Source organism: Carcharodon carcharias, chromosome 2 (assembly GCF_017639515.1).
Source record: "Carcharodon carcharias isolate sCarCar2 chromosome 2, sCarCar2.pri, whole genome shotgun sequence".
Lineage (NCBI taxonomy): Eukaryota > Metazoa > Chordata > Chondrichthyes > Lamniformes > Lamnidae > Carcharodon > Carcharodon carcharias.
Window position 1 is genome coordinate 80,569,616 of NC_054468.1, and position 16,475 is coordinate 80,586,090.

The following is a 16,475-nucleotide window of genomic DNA, read 5'->3' on the forward strand; positions in this document are numbered from 1 at the left end:
CTGCCCCACCATTCATTACGATTATGGCTGATCTCATTTCGGCCTCAACTCCAATTTCCTGCCCTCTCCCCATAACCTTTCAACCCATTACTAATTAAAAATCTGTTTACCTCCTCCTTAAATTTATTCAGTGTCCCGGCATCCACTGCACTCTGAGGTCGTGAATTCCACAGATTCACAACCCTTTGAGAAAAGTAATTCCTCCTCATTCTGATTTAAATCTACTGCCCCTTAGCTTAAAACTATGGCCTCTCATTCTAGAATGCCCCAGAAGAGGAAACATCCGGTCCACGTCTACTTTGTCGATCCCCTTTAGCATTTTATATACCTCAATTAGATCTCCTTTCATCCTTCTAAACTCTAGCGAGTATAGGCCTAAACTGCTCAATCTCTCCTCGTAAGACAAGCCCCGCATCTCTGGAATCAATTAAGTGAACCTCCTCTGAACTGCCTCCAGTACAACTATATCCTTCCTCAAGTAAGGGGACCAAAACTGTGCACAGTACTCCAGGTGTGGTCTCACCAATGTCTTGTACAGTTGCAACAACACTTCCCTATTTTTATACTCTATTCCTTTAGCAATAAATGCCAAAATTCCATTTGCCTTCCTTATTACCTGCTTTACCTGCATACGATTTTTCAGTGATTCATGCACGAAGACACCCAGATCCCTCTGCACTGAAACATTCTGAAGTTTCTCTCCATTTAAATAATAGTCGCCTTTTTATTCTTCCAACCAAAATGAATAACCTCACACTTATCCACGTTAAACTCCATCTGCCAAATTTTGGCCCATAACCTGTCCTTATCCATTTGTAAATTTCTTATTTCTTCATTGCAACAGGTTCCCAAAATCACAGATGCCAGTTTTTAGACAATTTAATTCACTCCATCTGATGTCAGGTAGTAGCTGAGTGCATTGGGCACAGCATGGCTATGTTCCCAACAATATACTGGCTGTAGGTAATTTTGGCTCCTCCAGGCGCAGTCTTACAACACAGAGGTAGTGCAGGGGTTAAGGGAGGCATTTATGGGGTTACGTCTAGCCATCATCATCTGTACCCTGGAAACTGACATTGTGTTTTTGGGTATTATTGTCAAGTGGCAATAATGTAGATGAGAAATAAGAGGGGACCAAGGGTAGATTATAGGGAAACTACAGAGATAATGCCCTGAGGGTGGGTAGAGACCACTGCAGGAGATTCTCTGGCTACAACTGCATTGTTAATACTGTAACATAAACCAGTACGGGCAGACCCACTCAGACAAGACAACAGAACAGAGGTGTGGTGGACAATGGTGTTTCAACCATGTCAAAGACAGCAGATAGGTAGAGAAAAATGAAGAGGGATGGTACAGTCTCAAAGGATGTCTATGGCTGTGAAAATAGCACTATAATTTTGGATACTTCACTTAACCATTATTCAGCAGAACCAAGCCAATACTGAGCCATTGTTATTTGTTTCAACTAGTGTTGTGCCTATAATATTTTGGGCTCTTGTCAATTGATGACAGATAAATGAGTGCTTTACATAATGCTAAATGTTTAATCCTGTGATAGTATTAATTGTATTACCACAGATATTAATAAACTCGCGTGACATAATGCAGAGATCTGTTTCCTACCTCCCTTGATGACTTTGTCAAATAATTAGACTTTGCTTGGTGTTACCTTCGCCCTGTTGCAATTAGCTTGGCTTGAGTAACTGTCAATACAATGTGGACTGGGACTGTCCGGAGGAAAGCAAATTTATGCATCTTCTAAACCTTGGACGTAAATTGTAGATTCCAATCTAGTTTCCTAGCGTGTACATGCTAAAACATGGAGGATAAGATTTGTCTGTGCTATGAATAATATAAATGAACAGTGTATGTTCAGCAGAAATAGTGCTGGAATTTCATCATTGGTAGCTGATTTCTTCAATGAAAAGTCACATTTCATTGTACCCTTTAGGGTTTCAGTGCTGTGACTAAAGAACTTAAAGCATACCAGATTATTATTGAATGTGAATTATATGTGATTATTTCTTTTGGGTGGGGAAGTCCAGAACAAGGGGGCATCTGGATGGGGGAGTACAGAACAAGAAGGCATAACATTAAAATTAGAGCTAGGCTGTTCAGCAGTCTGTCTGCACACAAAGGGTGAACTCTTCCCCCATAAAAGCTGTTGTGGCCAATTGAAAAATTCAAAATATGCGATTGCTGTGATTTGTGATTTGTTAGGCAAGAATATTAAGGGTTATGGAGCCAAGGCAGATGGATGGAGTTAAGATACAGATCAGTCATGAACTAATTGAAAAGAAGAATAGGCTCAACGGGCTAAATGGCCTCTTCTCCGTTCTGATATAAAAAGCCACTGTTGTCCATATAATGTCATTTATGAATTCAGATATTGAATGTATAATAACATGTAAAAAATTATATAGACTTTATACATACATATTGCTCAGCTCATCTGTATATATATTATTGTGCATCTTCTATATATTTATATATCCACATATCGCTTACATACAGGCTATTGTTGACATTAGATTTACAAAACCTTTTCAAATGTGCATCAAATGCTTTCTCCAGCCCTTAATCTCTGCTATCAATCAGCAACAAGTTTGCAATGACCTTTCGACAATGGTACAAGGACAGTTCAGAGCTGCACTCCAGCTCATTTGTTTTATCTGTACTTTCCAATAGAAAATGGATTGCTGGTTGGCACTTAAAGCCCACCATCCCCTGGATGACTGAGATTAGAGTCCATTCGTCACTAGCCAAGTGCCACTTCAAATCACAGCAATATATTTAACGCAGAAAAACAAACAAGCTCATCCGCTTGCTCAGTGGCAGAGATATCATGGAGAAAACCTGAATAACCACAAAGTGAGAGACATATCACTGTCCAAGACAGACAGGGCACTGTACCCAGTAAATCTTGTGCTAATGGTTGTTATGTTTCTAGATCTTGTTAACCTATTTAACTCTGGATGCTTTAACTTTTGTATTTCAGTCAACAACAATTTGCATTTATATAGAAACTTTAATGTAGTAAAATGTTCCAAGGTGCTTCAGAGCATCCTTGTCAAATAACATTTGACATGGAGCCATAGAAAATGTTACAATAGGCGACTGAAAGCTTGGTATAAGAGGTAGGTCTAAAGGAGTGGCTTAAAATAGGAGGAAGAAGTAGAAAGATGAAGAGGTTTAGGGAGGGAATTCTAGAGTTTTTGACCTAGGTAGCTGAAGGCATGGCTGTTAGTGGTAAAGTAATAAAAATTGGGAATGTGCAAGAGGTCAGAATTGGAGGTAGGTTGGAAGGTTGGGAAAGTTTACAGAGATAAAGAGTGGCCAGGGAGGGATTTGAAAACATGGATTAGAATTTTAAAATCATCTTAATGCCAGACCTGGAACCAATGTAGGTCAGCAAACAAATGGATGAGAGATTAATGTGATTTAGGATATGGGCAGTAGAGTTTTACATGATGACAGATAGGTGAGCCCTCATGTCTTAAATCCTCTGGAATATTTACGGTTGCCTTGATGTCTTAAATAGAGCCTTAAATGACCTCTGGATGACCCAAAGCACTATGCAACCAATGAAGTCCTTTTAACATGTAGTCACTATTGTAGTGTAAGCTGTAATAATGTGAACAATGAATAGTAAACCCTTCTTTAGGAAGCTTTAGCGAATAGTCTGATTGCATGGCCCTCCAGGATCATCCTTGTTATCTAGAAATGGCAGAACAATGGAATATTAGACCTTAAATGCCAAATTAATGGTTAGCAGTGAATGGTCACATGAATAAATTGTAGAGACAAGAGTGGGGCAATTTTTACTTATTGGGTGGAAAGCCCAATCCATTTTAGTGATTGAGCCTCATTTAGTTATGAGCACTAATCACACTGTTTTATCAGTAGCTCATCATTTGGGAGGGTGGGAAATTGAGTCCACCACTGCTTAAAGCCAGCATACACCCCTTAAAATGGAGTTATCAATGATGATGTATGAAAAGTACATTAGAAAACAGTGATGACAACATTGACTAATGTGTCTTCCCGGTCCTAATAACATCTTCGGACCCTCAGTTAATATATTTGTTAGGCTCCCCTGTTTCCAGCAGGAACATTGGCTGCCTAAGTGAAGGCCCACTTCAAAGCCACATTGGGTGAACCTTCAGCAGACATGGAGCTATAGTTTTCCTTGAATTCCTTCCCTCTACAACGCTCCTCACAGCAGAAAACATGGTGGTAAAAACAATTAAAAAACACCACACGTTTGCACAACTTTGCTAGCTCATCAGGGAAGAGAACACATTATTTGCTTGCAGTTCTATGCAAAACTGATCATCAGTCTTTGTAGGTAGCAAATGCTTTTCTGTGGGGTTAACTAATTCTATCTTACAACGAGATTTTCCGGCCCCGGTGTGGTGGAACCTGCCGCGGGGTTGGGGGGGGTGGGGGGGTGCGGTGGGAAGGGGGGTGTTGGGGTGCAACAAGCCAGCCAAATGTCCATTGACTTTTGGTAGGACCAGAAGATCCCAGCGAAGGGTGGGGCTGGAAAATCCCGGCGTTACTCTTCAAAGGACCCAAATATCCTGCCTGTGTATATTTCAGATGAACTTCATTATTTTAAAACAATCCACACTAACAATATTCCACAAGTTAGCCAGGTTTTCTGAATTTAAATAATTGCTATTTAAATTCAAATGGTAATGAGACATACATCTGAACATAAGAATAGAAACTGGAGTAGGACATTCAGTCCCTTGAGACTGCTCTAACATTCAATATGATTTTGGCTGATTATAGAGATGTAAAAACAGATTTTCTCCCATCTGAACCCAATCTTATTCCTTTCCTGTTATCAGGTGGAACCAGGTATCTTAATGCCAACAAGCTTGCGGTCCTCGCTCCTCACATGTGCCCACCTACCCCACCTTCACCTCTCTCCCACACAGGAAACATGGACAAATCACATTCTGGGAATCTGACAGTTTGAATAAGCAATACATGGATGCAAATAACAGTCCACCAGGAGATGCACACTTCACCCAGCGAACCACAGTCCATTTCTGCTCTCCTTTAACAACAGGAAAACTTAGGGTCAACTTCTTAGACCAGGGTTTTCCAGCCCTGTTGTGACGGCACCCGCTGTGGGAGGTTCGGTGGCCCAGCCAAGTCCGTTGACTTCCGGCAGGACCGGACAATACTGGCAGCGGGTGGGGTCAGAAAATTCCACCCTCTGTGCTTTTCAAACCTAACTGGACATCTTTTCCCCAAAGCAAAGCCCAACTAGAACAAAAACAAAAATATCTGGAAAAACTTAGCAGGTCTGACAGCATCTGCAGAGAGGGGTACAGTTGACATTTCAAGTCCGTATGACCCTTCATCAGAACTAAGACATATAGAAATGAAATGAAATATAAGCTGGTTGAGGGGGGTGGGACAGATCGAGCTCGATAGGGGGCCAGTGATAGGTGGAAGTAAAGAAGAGACTGCCAAAGATGTCATAGACAAAAGGACAAAGGGGTGTTGAAGGTGGTGATATTATCTAATGGATGTGCTAACGGGGACATTAAGGGGTACCAAGCAGGACAAGCTAGTGGCAGATGGCCCAAGTGGGGGTTGGGTGGGGGAAAGGGATCGAAATGGGCTAAAAGGTGGAGATGAAACAATAGATCAAAATAAATTTAAAAATAGGAGGAAAGAGAAAAAATATATATTTGTAAAAAAGTTATAAATTATTGGAAAAAGGGGGATCGATGCTTGGTGCAACCTTCTTTTCCAATCCATACCTACTGCCTGAGTTTCTTGATGACTATCATCACTCAGTTTCATAGAACAATATCAGACCATCATTATATACCTTCATGTAGCATATCATTTACAATATCACATGCATTCTGTAGTATACCGGGAATTTTTTTGGTAAATTTTTGTTTGTCTGCTTCTCAATATTTTATTGCTGATAACGAATATGCATGCTTTTCATTTTCATCATATTTCATTTATAATCTGTCATTGTAAGCAACATTTTCATTAAAAGACAAAACTTCTTTGATAGTGTTTTTCTCTATCTCTTTTTGCTCAAGACCTTTGTCACTTTCTTTTAAAAACACCTCTTCACTCCCACTTTCCAGCACCTCCTACATCATCTTTTGAATCACATTATTTTAATTCCATGCCTCCTCATCATATGATACATAAAATTCAACCCTCAAACCTTTATCACTTATTTTGTGTTTGATGATTATTTTGTCCAATCTTTTGGGGCATTCCACCAAATTCATTCGATTTCATGAACCATACAATAAATAAATTACTGCATCTGCTAGTATTCAGAGCAGCTACATGATCTGGCTCTTGTCCTGCACATGGGTCATGTACCTTCACCTCACATCTGTCATTTTTAACCTCTGACAAATCTATTGTAATCCCATAAAATGCCTTCATGTGCAAAATATGAAAGGTTAAAAAGAAATGACAAACCTTCTTAGGATCACAGAGTAATTACCACACTGGGAAATCCAGACAACAAAAATGTATTTTTAATATCCCAAATGTATGTTCAATTACTAGTGCTGTGGCTTGGTTCGCCTTGTTACATTCCTCTTAGGTTTGAGCTTGGGTTTTTGGGATTTGGTATTGCACACATGACCCAGTGCTTCACAGCATGACCTCTGTGAATGATGACATGATATTAAGCACCCCTCACAAACATGATGTAAGCACTGGAGAGAGCTTCTTAAAAGGGAATTTCACACAAACCATTCATAATATCATTGTTGTTTGAATAGTAATGGTGGTGACCTTTACAGCACTGGAATAGTTTGTTATCAGATAGGGAACACAAAGGAATGCATTTGAAAAGCGTAGGTTCTTTCGAATAACATTACAACTTCTAATCTGAATGCTGCAGCATCTCTTCAAGTAATGGATAATTAACAATTATCCATTACTCTGGCAGAGTTTTCATTTCAATCTGAAAGTCTCTATTGATTCATTATCTTGGCACAATATGTGGAAATGAATTTTCATGATAGTAATGTGTAATATTTATGGATAGTTTGAATCACTCTTGAACATCCTTAAGTGTCACAAATGTTGGTAGCTCTTCAACCAATGCAGGCCTATGTGGCCACAGAGGCAACATAGGCCTACAACCAGCCATCAGAGTCTAATGCAGGTTCATACTTCATAGCAGACGGGGAGGTTTCCAGTCTCAAATTTCCACCATTGAAGAAGTAATAGTTGAAGCTCAGGAATTTGATGCGCACCATCCATTTTTAAAAAATTCTTCTAGAAAGTTTCCGATTATCAAATGCCAGGCTGATTCTGCTGCCCTATCAAATAACTGCAATATGCAGCACTAACATACTGCCCTGGCCTAGCCCTGTGTTTGGTTCCGGAGGCTCTGGTTATAACACAGTTTTATGAGAGACAGCAGTGCCTTCCTAGCACTGATAATGTGTTGTGTCGGGGATAGTTAATGTTTATGTTTAATTCTAAATCAGGGGAACATGTATTTTCCTCCTTGTCCCAGTGTTGCTGTCTCAAAAGATTATCAGCAGTTCAGGTGACACTGCATTTATGTGCTTTGTTCATTCGATTGTTTCCAGTGCCGCAGGTGCAACTTATTATAGAATTGGGTGTCATGAGGATAACTGTAAACGTATATGAGAACTTCTTTACTGTCTGAAGTCACTTCTTGCAAGCCCTGTTCCTCAATAGACAAGAGGTTTACCGTCATTTTGTATTTGACAATTATGGCTTTGGAGCTATATATACTCTGTTGCTGATCAACATACAAGAATAGGATGTAAGTGGCAAAGTGAACAATGGACATAGCATCTAGTAAATGGTAAAGAAATATCAACTGCAAACTCAGCATCCAGCTGAAGTTGATCAGCTTGAGGTCCTAACTGATAGCAAAACAAAATCGAATTGAGCAGCACTAGTATATGTAAAAACACGATGGGTTATTGATTTCCGTTGACTATTTGTTGGGGGAAACCAAGCAGAACGGGGGCAGTTTCACAGCAGGAGATAGGACGGAGCTTAAGGACATGACAGAGAACATGACAGTCTCATGTTCCTCAGCGCCTAGGTACTGAGTGACATTGGCAGAGAATTTGGACTCGGTTAGCTGCTTGCTACCTCCTTCCTTCTGTGAAAATCCATAGTGGAAGAGGAAACTGAGGAAAACACACTTGACAAATAGCTAGACCACATGTGGTAACATACACAGCAGGTATCACAAGTATGTACACAACTGGTTTAGCGCCAATCCATTATAGCACTACACAACACAGAAGTGAAAGGGTATAAGATCATTATGTCAATTTCAAGATATTGTATTATTTTTGCTGCAATAGAAGATATGGAAAGGAAAACAAAAGCATTTTAACACAATGTACAATACAAAATCATGCTGTGTGACACTTAGGTGAAAACATATACAGAAATTCCATTGGCTGATGTGCTAAAAGCCTCAGGGTGGAATTTTCCCAGATTTGCACAAACGATGTTTTACCCGCCAGCTGCGATTGTGGGTTTTCACGCCGTATCATCACAAACCCACCTCATTATTTATGCATTCCCAGGAAACATGGCATTCCCATGGCAGGCAGGCTCTTATTCTCCCTCCCGTTATCAGTGCGCCATTGCATCATGCCGGCCGCCATGTTTAAAAGTCAGCTGCCAGCACACCGCTCATCGCTACCAGCTCAGTACTGCTGCCTGGGAGACATGGCCAGCAAAGGGAAAAAGACCATAGCCTTCGCTTCAATGATCGGTCCCTTGAGTGACTGCTGGATGCCACGGAGGCCCACCCAGATGTCCTGAACCCCGGCTCTCACCACAGGATGTGCAGCGAGAGGCAGTGGCAGCAGTGGTCAGCGCCAACACCCTTTAGAGGAGGACAGCCATCCAGTGCCGCAAGCAGATGAATGGTCTCCTTCATTTCACCAGGGTAAATCACTCTTTTCATCTCTGAACTCACACACTCTCAAACCCAACACATATCCACAGAGCCCTCACTCACTGCCAGTTCAAGGGATATCACCATTCACTCTCTCACACTCACCGTCATTGTCCTCAGCCCGTCCATGGGACTACTCACCACTCACATAGGCCAGGCACATCTATCATCTGGCCTGGCAGGCGTCCTGCTTACACTCTTACACTCTCTCCGTCTGTATTTATGCAGGACGAGCTGGCACACAAGAGAGAAAGGTCACAGACTGGAGGTGGAATGCCCAAAATCAAGGTCCTCATGGACTTTGAAAACAGAGCCATCCAGCTGGCCAGACACAATCTGGACCAGTCCTGTGCTGACGGTGAGGTTGGCACTGCTCTACCAAGCGAGGATCCAGCAGTGCAACATCCATTAGACAACTGTGCTGTGAGTGATGTGCCCTGTTTCACAGGCCACTGACATGCACTAATTATCCCCCCCTTGCTTCCGAGGCAGATCAACCAAATAGCCGATGGAGCCCATGATCCATGGCCTCCAATCAAGCCCCGAAGAAACCTCCAAAGGGGAACCTGAAGGTACCCACTTCGAAGTTCCATTACAGCGCTCACCCATACCCTCTACCACCACAGAGAAACACACCTCAGTGGACCTAGATCTAGGATAGGCAAGGGATTACATACTCGTGAGCACAGTGCACAGTCTGATCCATAGCAGATGGCGCCAGGGATTTCCCAAGTCCCCAGCATTTGGAGGGCTGCTGGAGGCCAGGAACCTGTTGGCTCTGAGTCAGATGATGAGCCTCTGGATTCGGTGTGGCCACAGTTGCTGGAGCTGTGAAGGCAAGTTTGAAAACATCAGGAAGGGATGTCCGCTGCACTCCTCAGATTGCAAGGCACGATGAAGGAGTCCGTCCATCTTCAGGCTGAGCTGATAGCGCCAGCATGCCAATGCACCAAGGTCAACAATGGCAGGATTGCACCTGCCATGGAGACCTTGGCCCAGGACGCCGCTCCTACACTGCTGCACGGGCTTAACTCCATCGCTAATGCCATACTTGGCCTCCAACAGTGTGTACACGAGAGGGGTGCCCGGCAGCTCGATCTCACTCCAGCTTCCCCTTCCCCTCATGGGGTCAGCCAGTGGCCCTTGGGCACCAATAGGGAGGAGGATCAGCAGGTGCACACTCTGGGTCCATCCGCCCAAGTGACTCTGGGAGTGTCCGGCCCATCCGAATCCCCTCTTCCTGTGACCTCCGCAGATCCAGCTTCACAGGCCGAGCAGGGTGACATTGCTACCCAACAGGACCCTGAAAGCAGGCCGGGGCCCTCCAAGTATTGGCCCTCAAGAGGACGCCCACCAAAGTCATCGCAGGCAGGGGTTGCAGTCAGCGGGCTGCCTCTACCTCTAGGGAGCAGCAAGACATAGCAGCAGGGTTAGAGCAGTTAAAGAAAAGTAGTTGCATAGCCTGGGCATGGATGTTGGTCACTTGTGCATACTATTCACTATTGTCAATAAGCTCCTAAGAATGGCCTGTGGCTCCTTGTTCTGACGAGCAGTGTTCTTGTCACTCGGATGTGAAACCTTTCTGCACAAGATAAAAGGCAGGTTCTCAGTCCAGGGCCTCTTCCCTGTGCTCTGTATAGCCTTCAGACCAAAGTGATGGTCCGGCCTCACACTCCCTGGAAATATTACTGATGCCAGCACATCGGCAGTGCTGGTCATTGCTGCTAGAATGTAGTGGGCAGGCGCCACAGAGTTCTCGCATTCTCTCTGTGTGCTCTCAGGACATTTAAGGTGGGGTTGGCCCCCATCGTACCAGTGCCTGTAGCCATTGATGCTGTGCACCAGCTCCTGAAGGGCTCAGGTGGTGAAGGCGGACATAGCATTGGATGCGTCTAAAGTTTCATGATTGCGTCTCTATGATATGACTCTGATCACAGAGCGCAAATAAGCTGCCCTCGGACAGACAGGAGTCAGACATTCACAGAGGCAATGTGAAGATCTATGGAGTGTCCTCACTGCATGTTGTCATCATCCTTCCGTGACTGAGCGACTATTAGGGCTTCCACTGCAAGTCCATGACAGGAGCATTCTCACAGAGGGTATTGGCGCTGCCATAAGACAGACTGGAGTCAAACATTCACAACTGCGATGTGAGGGTCTATGGGATCACATCGCTGCATGTCATCATCATCTTCCACAAATCTAGCAGCTATGAGGGCCTCCTGAACATGCCCGCCTTGTCTAGCCCGTGCGAGAGCCTCATCCCCGTCACTGTCACCAACGAGGACCTCCTCACCCTCATCCCCACTGCTGTCCTCCTCATCCGGAGACATCCAGCTCCTCCATCTCCTCCTCAGCCAGCTCGTCTTCCCGTTGGAGTGCCAGGTTGTAAAGGGCATAGCGGACGAAGATGATGCGTGACACCTTCTGTGGACTATATTGCAGGGCACCACCAGACCAGTCCAGGCAGCGGAACCGCATCTTCAGCATCCCGATGGTCAGCTCCACCAAGTTGTGAGCTGCTGCATGAGCCTCATTATAGCATCGTTCTGCTGCAGTCTGAGGCCGCACGGGTGTCATCAGCCACAGCCTCTACGGGTAGCCCTTGTCCCTGAGAAGCCAACCCTGCAGCCTCTGTGGACTCTGGAAGACTGCAGGGATCTGCGAGCAACTGAGGGTGTAGGCGTCTTGCACACTCCCTGGAAACTGTGCGCACACCTGCAGAATGTGTTTCTGGTGGTCGCATACCGGCTGCCTGTTCAGTGAGTGGAAGCCCTTGTGGTTGATGTGGTCCACCATGTGTAGCAATGGAGACCTGAGCACCACATGGGTGCAATCAATCGCACCCATCACGTGTGGGAATCCCGAGATCTGGGCGAATCCAATGGCCCTTGCATCCTTGCTGTCCTGGTCCTGGGTGAAATGCACAAAGTACTTTGCCCTCGAGGAGATGGCATCCATGAACTTATGGACGCATTTGTGAGTGGAGGCTTGTGAGATCCCACAGAGGTCACCTGTGGAGCCCTGAAAGGAGCCACCAGCATTGCAATTGTGCACTGCTGTCACTTTCACAGCCACTGGCAGTGGATGCCATCCATGTCCCCTTGGCACCAAGTTCTGCAGTAAGTGGCAGATGTGAGCCACCAGGTCCGTAGACATGCGCAGTTGTTGATGACACTGGTTCTTTGTAATCTGCAGGAATGATAGGCGGTGTCTATAGACCCCGGGTGTCGCTAGGCACCGACCAGTCATGGCTTGTTGTTGCTCTCAGGCAGTGTGTGTGGGAGCCCCAGCAGCCCCTTCTTCCTGAGGTTGCTGCTCCTGCCTTTGTGCAGCCAAGAGCCTCAGTCACTCTCTCCTCTGCTTTCTTCGCTCTCTTTAGGCCATCAGGCATACAGCTAGGTCACCAGGATCCATGATCCTGACGTGGTCCTCCTGCAGCATAAAAGAGAGAGAAAGACGTGGTTAACATGGCTGTACTTAGCACCTTTCCTGGTCCTGTGTGACATCCCCTTAATACTTCCCGGGAAGTGCTGGTCATGTCTCAGATGGCCACAGATGAGTGCGCTGCATGGCTGCCCTGTCAACCTGCGACATGGGAGACACTGGTCCAAACTGGGATGCTGAGATTGCAAGGAGCTGTGTGGGCCTCCAGCAGTTACTGCTACATGGCCAGCATTTGCGAGGGGATTGTACAAAGTGTGCAGACCAACTGCTCCAATGTCCAGTAAAGTGGTGGCAGACTTGAAGCCTGTGCCAGGAGGGTGGGGTAAGATCTGGAGGGCTTGGTGGCACATTGGTGCCTCCGCATTGCCTCCGTGGGCGGGCAGTCTAGGAGTCTGACCCCAATCATATCACTGTGGCTGCGCCTGAACTGTCTCAGTTGCAAAGGGATGGTCAGTTTATACAGGTGTCGCTACTGCATGGCCCCTTCCCTTGCCTACCCTGCGCCCCACCTCGATTGTTTGTGTGTGGGGTCCAGTGCCAGGCCAGCAGTTTCCGCCCGCACTCCCACCCCAAACACAGTCACTGCCGGGGCCAGTCAGCAGTTGCCCCCAGACAGCTCTCCCCTGCTCCACCTACCCCCCCCCGCCAAACCCCACCGCCCCACCCCACCACCCATTCCCCACCCCCACCCCCACCCCACCCCCCTGCCGAAAACAGTCACCTCCGAATTAGGGTGGCACTTCATCCAGGGCCCCCGGTGCCCCTGAAGCCTGCAAAGCAACAGGCAACCCTGGTGAGCTGTGGAAAACGCTGCCGTTCACCCTCCTCCGTTCCCCCAATATGAAGGCCGCCAGGTGCACGTCACCTATGTGCCGTTGTGAAGCAAGTCATGTGCTTTCCCGCCGGCATGGACGGGTGATTCGGCAGGGATCCAGAACCTGGTGGGATGGCCTTTTAATGAGATGCTGATGTATTATAATGAGCTCCCCACTGACTGTTAGAGGGAAACATGGCCCGCCGTCGGTGGGCTGAGTGGATGATCTTGACCTGTTTTCATGCCGCTGTGAACCAGATCGTGCCATATTGTCCACTCCTGCCACCTATCACGCCCACTGCCAGCAGGCACGAAAAATTCCGCCTTCAGTTTTTGTGCAATTTTTCTGTAGCCTTTGGAATTCTGTCTCAACTATTTCATTTCCTTTTTGTTAAGTCCTGGCTATTGATGTTACTGAATCTTTTGATTACATTGAAGCCCAATGACTTGTTCTGAAACATCCATCATTGAGAAAAAGTTCTTTATATTAAATGGCTGCTCAGTTGCTAGCCATGGGATTTTCCAAAATCCATCTTCTGTCAAATTGAGCAGTTAGAAAGCCATTTCTGACAGTTGTTAGTGTTTCCTGTTGATAACAAAGTCTACTAGTCAGTATCCAAATAATCTACTGCCATTTCTTTATCACTGCAGTCAATTTCCATTTTGTTCTTTCACATTTCAGTAACAACAGCAGTGCCTTTCATTTATTACAAGTCACTATACAACATGTCTCGTTTTTTGGTCAATGTTGAATTTATAGATAAGGCCTGTTTCTGTTGTATACTTGACAGGGTAGACTGAAGGCTGATACACTGACAAAAATGTAATCCTACTGTCACCCTGGGGGTAGATAGATAAAATGATTTCTTTCTGTATGTTTTTCCTTTTTGTGTGTCTCGTCTCCTCATGTCTGTAAGGTCATAGCCAGAGGGTGATGTATGAATTCTCAATCCCAATGTATCTAACTTTCTTTTCAACAGGAAACCATTAGCATGCCAAACAAAAGATTGTAAAAGCTTTGCCAGGTCACTATCCTTGTGATTTTGGAAACCAGCTGCTGAAGATATGACTAGAAGCTGCCAGTGTGAGGTGACAACCATTGCTCCACATCAGGCAGAAACAAAAAGCTTGCTTCACCAGCATCGGCACTGTAGTACATTACAGTGTAGGACAATGTCACATATAAATTGCATATAAAGGCTACCTGAACCCCAAGGTTTGTATAATAGCATCAAGCCATTTATCAAACAGGCAAGAGAACACACCAAGCCTGCTTTCTATAGAAACCCACTATTCTGCCATTAAGCATCTAGTTACCTCTTGAATGAATCCAGAGTTTTTGACTACACTATTCTCCTGATTACCATTATTAATGCCTCTTGAACTAGACTTTAACTAGTTTGGATCTACATCGCTGTGTCAATCGTAATTTAGCTGGCAATAATACACCTTTTCGAATTCAGTTAGTACCTTATGCTCATATAGTTTCTCCTCTTTTCAAATTCAATTCTCTGACACTAGGAAACAGCCTCACCACCTTGTACCAAGGCTTTCCATGCTTCAGTGACCAGAACGGAATGGAATATTCAAGGTGTAGCCTAACCAGAGTCTAACTGTTTCACCTTCAGCTTACCCTGATTTGCCAATATAGATTGATATTCTTCATTACTGCAACAATTGGACATTGCCAGTGTTGACTCTACTGCTAGGGTGGCCATTCATCCAGTTTTACACTGGAAAGTCCAGTTCTCAGCTGATCTGTCCACTGTCCAATACCGGACATCTTTCTGTCCTGTACTTTTATTTTGGGGGCCAATGCAAACAGTTGCTGCCTTAAACAGGAATGTCCCTGTGCCTCATGCTGGTGGGTGAAAATCCCAGCCATCATTTTTTATTCATTCATGGGATGTGAGCGTCACTGGCTCGGGCCAGCATTTATTGCTCATCCCTAATTGACCTTGTTCGGAGGGGATTTAAAAGAGCACATTGCTATGTGCCTGGAGTTACATGTAGGCCAGGTGAATTAAGGGTGGCAGATTTCCTTCCCTAAAGGAAATTAGTGAACCAGATGGGCTTTCACAACCATTGGCAATGGTTTTGTGGCTATCATCAGACTTTTAATTCCAGATTTTTACTGAATTCAAATTTCGCCATCTGCTGTGGTGGGATTCAAACCCAAGCCCCCAGAACATCACCCTGGGTGCCTGGAATGCTAGTCCACTGACAATATCACTATGCCACTGCCTCACTGGAACAGGAGTAGGCCATTCAGCCTCTCAACCCTGTATGGCCATTCAATCAGATCATAGCTGATCTATACCTCAATCCCATTTACCTGTCTTAAGTCCATATACTTTCACACCCTTACCTAACCAAAATCTGGCAATATTAGAATGGGGAATTCCAAATGTCCCATTATCTACAGACTTTTGGAGAAACAAATTCCAAATTTTCATTAAATCAAAGAAGTGCTAGAATTCCACAATCACATAAAATCCAAGGGCAGAATTTTGCCCTTGGCAGGCAGGCTTGGTGGGAGCAGTCGTGAAGCCAGTCACCGCCCGCTATCAGCACTGGACCGCAATATCATGCTGGCAGGCCAATTAAGGCGAGCAGGAGTGCTGAGTGCTGCCTGTGCAGGAATGGGTGGGGAGGACGAGCAGACCGAGTGTGAACTTTGTGCATGCGCACGAGTGAGCGCTTCAATCCCCCTGAGGATGGAGCTGCTACAGGGAGATGAAGAGATGTTAAAAAATAATTTTTAAAAAATGTAATGAAACATGTCCCTCGTGTGACTCTGTCACATGAGCAGGGACATGTTATTAATGAAAAATTAAAGTTTTTATTTTATTTTTATTTGCTTCTGGAAACCTCATTCCGCCCGTGGATGAGGTTTCCAAAAAAATGCAAAGGCCACTTGGCCTTTTCTCCTGCCCGCCAACTATTAGGTTGGAAGGGTAGTGAAAAATTTAAGTTAATTGATAACTTAATGGCCTTACCAGGCCTTTTAATTGTTGGCAGGCACCCTGCCGGCACTGGCGCGCGCCCGCCAACTGAACTATTGCATGACTGCGTGTTGACGTTGGCACGCTCGGCCAATGTCACACGCATCATTTCACACTCAAGCAGGTCAGGCACGTGCCCCCCCCTCCCCCCCACTGCCGAGAGAAAATTTTTGCCCCAAGTCTCTTTTTCTAAGCAATCAAACATAAAATGCACCCATACCAGAAAACCAGTAATTAT